We start from the raw sequence: 6,661 nt of genomic DNA, 5'->3' as shown, positions 1-6,661 counted from the left end.
CTTTCGTCCAAGACAAGCCCACCAACGCTAAATGTTTGCTCGACGGAGACCGTGGAGGCCGGGACCGCGAATAACTCCTTGGCCATGGTGGCGAGTATGGGATATTCCCTCTCGTGCGTGGACCACCATCTCAAGACGTCAAATTGTATACCACCTACACTTTTGAAAGCAAATGTACTAGACAAATATATATCTAGCTCGTTAGTAGTATAGCTCCTTTGTGTATTCATAAATGAATAAGCGGCTTGAGCCCATTCGTTTTGATCAAAACTACTTCCTAAGGTGGAGGAGCCATATTGACCTTGTGAACTAGCAGTGTCACTTGAAGAGTATGAGGGGTTTGCAAGCATATATTTTTGTTCGTAGTCATTAAACAAAGTTCTAAGTGTGTTATCTATTCTATGTTTAATATCATCTAAGTTGGGAAGGTACCATTCTAGCATTTCATTGTTTCCTAATCTTGACTCATAGATTTCTCTAAAGGTACCATAATAAATTTCTAATAAACGATAAACACCACCAATTTTCATTGAAGGATCTAAAATCTTAGCAATTAAAAAAACATCGGGAATTTCAAGAAAATATTTAAGCCACTTAATGATCATTTGATATGATACATCCTTCAAATCGTTTTTTTTATAACAATCATTTAAAGCAATACCAATAAACATGCAATGTTCTAAAACTTTAATACTAGTACAATAATAAACACCGGATAAATCCGTGGTAGCATTTTGAAAAACCTTTAAAAGTTGAAATAAACTACCACATTGTTTCCAATAAGAGGGCAATGAAAGCAAGTTAGCCTCGGGAGTTGCTCTAAAAAAATCACAACATGTTCCATGGTAGATGCAAGCATGCCAAATGTTGAATTCCAACGTGTAGAAATATCTTTAACAAAATTTGTATATCGAATTTTTTTGTGACGACAATATTTTTGCCATTTTTTGCCAATAGCGGCTTTTCTATGCAACATATTAACGGCTTGTCTAATGGGATCAACAGCATTATTAATAAGAGTATAAGCATCTTGTACACATCTATTTAAAATATGACAAATACAACGAGCATGAAAATACCTACCTTCAAAAGAGGGTGCACACGCGGCAACTAACTCGGGAATGGAGGCGGTGTTGGCGGATGCATTATCAAATCCAACCGAAAATATCTTGTTTAAAATGCGATACTCATTTAACACAGAAACAATCAATTAGGCAATATTAGTAGCATTATGTGTTTCATTGAAAGCTCTAAATGCAATTAAACGTTTTTGAATTAACCAACATTCATCAACCCAATGACAAGTAATACCCATATAAGAATATCTTTGGAAAGAATCACTCCATATGTCGGAACATATAGAAAAATTTTGATTTAAATTCTTAAAATGTTTTCGTAAATCACGTTTTCTTTCTTCGGCTTGTCGCCTAATATTTTTTCACATAGAAGTTCGACCAATTTTTTTGGCGGCCGGATTATAAGCATTTTTCATAGTATGTTCAAAAGTAAATTTATCGGCATGCATAAAAGGCAAATGCTCCATTGAAACATAACGAGCCATGTAATCTCGAGCATTTTGTTGGTCATATTTCCATAAAACATTACCTTGTTCATTACCTTGTCGTTCGAAAGCTTCGGGATGTCGTTGAGTTTGAGTTGTGTGGATTCCAAACTCGACAGTGTGTTGCTTCTCCATGTGCCTTATGAGAATGCCATAACCCCCTCCCGCTTTCCATTGATAAGTAGCGTTGCAATAGTTGCAATAGGCAATGAACCTCTCGCGAGCATTTGGAGCATCATTTGGATGTGGTGGAGCGGGTTCCCTCCTAAACTGTTTTATGAAAATGTTAGAAGAAAGTGTTTTACTCTTACCCTTACCCTTACCCTTACCTCTAGTGGGAGGGATTTCCTCCTCCGCCTCTTGTTGTCGAATTGTACGTGCATATTCTTCATCCTCCGCTTTTTGAAGTTGTCTAGCATATGCTTCATCGGCAGCCTCCCGGCGTGCGCCGAATGGTCCTCGTTCAACTGGAATTTTTACCCTTCTCCTAGAGGATGATGATGGAACTTGAACATTTTGAGTAAACTCGTAAGAAGTGGGAGTGCTATCAATATCTTCTTCGTGGTCGACATTGATAGACTTGCCACGGTTACCACGACCATGAGACATGATAACAAATAAACAAGTAGATAAGAGAATATAGATAATAGAGGTTAGAGAATAATAAGCAAGAACAATAAAGTAAATGAGCAAGTGAGTGTAGTGATAGTGTAATTGAAATATATAATATAGTATAGTATAGTATTTAGTACTTAATAGTAGTACTAGTAGAAATATAATGTAAAGCAAGAACAATAAATTAAAGGAGCAAGTGAGTGTAGTGATAGTGTAATTGAAATATATAGTATAGTATTTAGTACTTAATAGTAGTACTAGTAATAATATAATGTAAAGCAAGAACAATAAATTAAAGGAGCAAGTGAGTGTAGTGATAGTGTAATTGAAATATATAGTATAGTATAGTATTTAGTACTTAATAGTAGTACTAGTAGTAATATAATGTAAAGCAAGAACAATAAAGTAAAGCAAGAGAATAGCTAAAGAATTATAGAGCAAGAGCAATAGCACATAAAGAATGGAGGAGAATTAGAAGTAGAAGAGAGGAGAGTGTAGAATTGTTAATACAATGGAGTGATTTTGAAGGTGGAAGAAGGGGGTATTTATAGAAAAAATTGGGTGGGGGGAAATGTGAATTAGATAAAATTGTGTGGGGAAAAGTATAATTATAATGTTGAAAATTTGAAAAAATAAAATAAAAAAGAAAACAATTCAAATTTTGAACTAAAGAGTGAAGAAGGCCGGTCAAGGCCCTAGGCGCCTAGGCTAGCCCCCTGCCGCCTAGCTGCTGCCTGCTACGCCCCTGCCCCCCTGCTCTCCTCGGCCCCCGCGCCGGAACCGGCGGTTCCGGGCCAAACCGGCGGGCCGGACCGGCGGTTCAGGGTTGGGGGAAATGTGAACCTTAACCGGCCCGGATAACTGGCGGTTCGGCCCTGAACCGGCCCGTCGGTCAACGGTCTGGGCCAGAACCGTTGACCGGCGGGCCGGTTCAGGGCCGAACCGCCGGTTCCGGGCGGCCCTTGGCAGCACTAGCTAGAACTGGGGGCCGGGGCCGACAGAGGAGGCCAGATCTCCGAGAACAAGCTTGCCGGCGGGACAGAGAACGTAGGCAGCAAGGTATCACGCGAAGTAGTCGAAACCCTAATAGGGTTTGCAGCCCCTAAAAGCGGCGTAGTCACAGACATCAGAAGTGGCTCAGTCAGATACGAGGTATCCACGTGGGAAGCACAGGCCGGCTGATCGATAGAGAACGAGAGATCGGCGGCCGGTGGAGTATTTTCTTGATTTCTTGGACAGGAAGAAACTGACGCAGAAACCCTAGCAGAGGCCTGCTATTTATGCTTCAAATCCGAAAGCCTCGCTGCCTTTGTTGTATTCGACATGATTTCAGGGAACAAGGCGGTGGCCTCAACACGGCCGAAAGAATCGCCGGACGGAGACGAAGCCAGAAGCGACGGACGCGAGTGCAGTTGAAAATTGGATTAGACCATCGGGAAGAAGGATCCTGGACGAGCAGGGAGAGCCATGAAAGCCCCGTCGGTGAACGATAACTGAGGCCGCTAGGTCGGCGGCGGCGGCGCCCAGAGAGGACCCAGGGGTCACGCATCTTTTTTGTTAACATGAAGGAAAATGACAACAATTCATACGAAAATGAGGTACGAAAACCATGTTTGTCAACCGTATGTGTTACCGTTTTATTAACGTGGATAATTATTACATGTTCCCACACTGAGTGTACTCTGTATGCTCATCTCATATTTAACATTTACAGGTATTTTAAAGGTCGAAGGCGTGTGGAAGGTCGAATGGCGAGTCGAACATTTTGAATTTTAATTTTACTTAAAGATGTAATGTTGAATAAAGTATTTATAATTAAAGATTTATTTCATGATTTTCTCATTAAATATTTATTTATATTCATGATTTTTTCACACAAATATACATTTAGATTTTAATTAGATTTGGGTGTCACAACAAAAATGTATAATATTAAATATAAAAGGGAGAAGTAGTAAATAGCTCCTTATCATACAATCCCCTAACGCATTTACCTCCCTATCTTTTAATTGTGGGCGTTTAGCCCCTCAACATCTCATAAAGAGTGCAAAATCTCCGTTGTTCTTGAGGGACACTTAACACCGTTAAATATATATTTTTATTATTATTTCTTATTTCACTATAATATTTGTTAAGCAAAATACACTCCTACAAAATTTCTACGCAAACCTCAACCTTAATTAGTAATTAATAACTATCATTAAATATAAATTCATAGTTTTTGGAACAATCGACGAATACCCAAAAATTAAAATATGCTCATGCAATTGCTTCTATTTATTTCTCCAAGAAGCTTGATCTATTGACTATGATATCCAAGTGCTATGATAGAGAAAAATACGTGAAAGCTTATGAACATCCAATCTTACATATTTTAATCTTTGCATATTCGTCGATTGTTCCAAAAAATACGAATTTATATTTAATGATAGTTATTAATTACTCCCTCCGTCCACTAATTCAAGGCCTACATGAAAAAATACGAGTTTTAAGAAGAAGGGCATTTTTATTAGTTGAGTGGAGAAAGGGTCCCACAAAATATATTGTTTATTGGTTGAGTGGAGAAAGGGGCCCACAAAGTGTATTATTTATTAGTTGAGTGGAGAAAAGTATATTGTTTATTGGGACCCATCAATTAAAATATGAATAAAACTTACTAAAAATAGATAGGCCTTGAGTTGGTGGACGGACCAAAAAGGAAAGTAGGCCTTGAATTAGTGGACGGAGGGAGTATTAATTAAGGTTGAGGTTTGCGTAGAAATTTTGTAGGAGTATATTTTGCTTAACAAATATTATAGTGAAATAAGAAATAAGAAAAAAATATATATATATTTAACGGTGTTAAGTGTTCGTCAGGAACAGAGGGAATTTGGCACTCTTTATGAGAGGTTGAGGGGCCAAACGCCCACAATTAAAAGATTAGGGAGGTCAATGTGTTAGGGGATTGTATGATAAGGGTCTATTTGCTACTTCTACCAATATAAAATTGTAGGAGTATATACGAATTCAAAACAGCATACATACATGATACATTAACATATTGCATATATGCATCCAATGCAATTTTCAATAAATGCATAGTTTTATACAGAAAAAATACATGAAAACTACGAAAATGAACGATCCTACATGATCCTCACCCACTACAATTTGTTATTGAGTTAGAAGAGATAAATTTTGAAAGCTCTTCAAACTTGAGACATTTAAATAAGACATTAATTCCTATAAGAAGAAGAATAAGACATTAATCACTACATTGCTATGTTTAATTAGGGCAGTAAACAAATTAAGTCGTTCGGAAACTATTCAAAGCTCGGCTCAAAAAAAGTCCGTTCAAATTCGTTTAGAGAAGTTCGACAAATAAATAAGGGTTAAGTATCAAATAAGCCCCTATCATAGTGGCCCTTATCACGTTTAGCTCCCTATAGTACTATAGGGAGCTAAACGTGATAAGGGCCACTATGATAGGGGCTTATTCGACTAGTCGAAGTTGGGCCAACTAAACCCTCAAAGTGGCTAATTTTTAACAAACGGGCCCTCGCCTCTAACGGTTAGTTGACGTCGTCCAGTTTTTTAATTTTTTTTATTTGAATCGGCTCGCCGCCATCGGATCCCTCATCGCCGAGATCTCCGACTCTTCCCACTGGTCCGACCTTCTCCCCGCCCTCCTCTCCACCCTCCGCCACGCCGAAACCCTCTCCCACTGCACCTTCTTCGTCAGGGACCTCTTCACCAGGCTCCAGATCGGTGGGATCGAGTTCAAGCGGAAGGCGCTCGATTCACTGATTCAGCTCATCTCTGACGACGACAAGTCCACCGCCGCCGTCGCGAAGGACGGGAACATGAGTTGTCTGGTCTCTCTCCTCAATCCGAACGCTCATTTCTCAATTCCAGAGCTCGCCGTCATTGCCGCCTCGCTGATTCTCTTCGTCGGCGATTCGCCGCGGAAGTGCATGTTCGAGGAAGAGGCTTTGGGTTCACTGCTCCAATTCATGAAGCATTCCCGATTAACCGACGATTTCGACGAATCGTTACTTAAATTTCAGCGGAAGATCCTCGAGAGGTCGGGCCTCGGCGATGAGACCTACATGCCGGAGGCGATGCATTCCATCTCACTGCAGCCGTCGATGCAGGCGGCGCGGGAAGAGGCGGATGAGGTCATGTACGGCACGCTCGACAAATTGTTCGCCAACAAGTGTCAAGCCCAAGGAAATTGGGGTTTTGGTTGTCAATTGTAGCCTGTTCAATCCGATGCCGTCTCTGTCTGCCATGATTGTGAACAAGTACAAATTGAGGGGGAATATCAAGAGCTTCAATCTGGGGGGAATGGGGTGCAGCGTCGGCGTGATTGCCGTCGATTTGGCCAAGGATATGTTGCAGGTCCATCGGACTACCTACGAATTAAACCAGACGGCGTTATCTTGTCGTTAGGGCAGAGGGCCCGATTATTCGATTTTAGGTAGTATGAGGGTTTAGTTGGCTCAA

Source organism: Salvia miltiorrhiza, chromosome 4, assembly GCF_028751815.1.
Source record: "Salvia miltiorrhiza cultivar Shanhuang (shh) chromosome 4, IMPLAD_Smil_shh, whole genome shotgun sequence".
Lineage (NCBI taxonomy): Eukaryota > Viridiplantae > Streptophyta > Magnoliopsida > Lamiales > Lamiaceae > Salvia > Salvia miltiorrhiza.
This window is presented reverse-complemented; position numbering follows the sequence as displayed.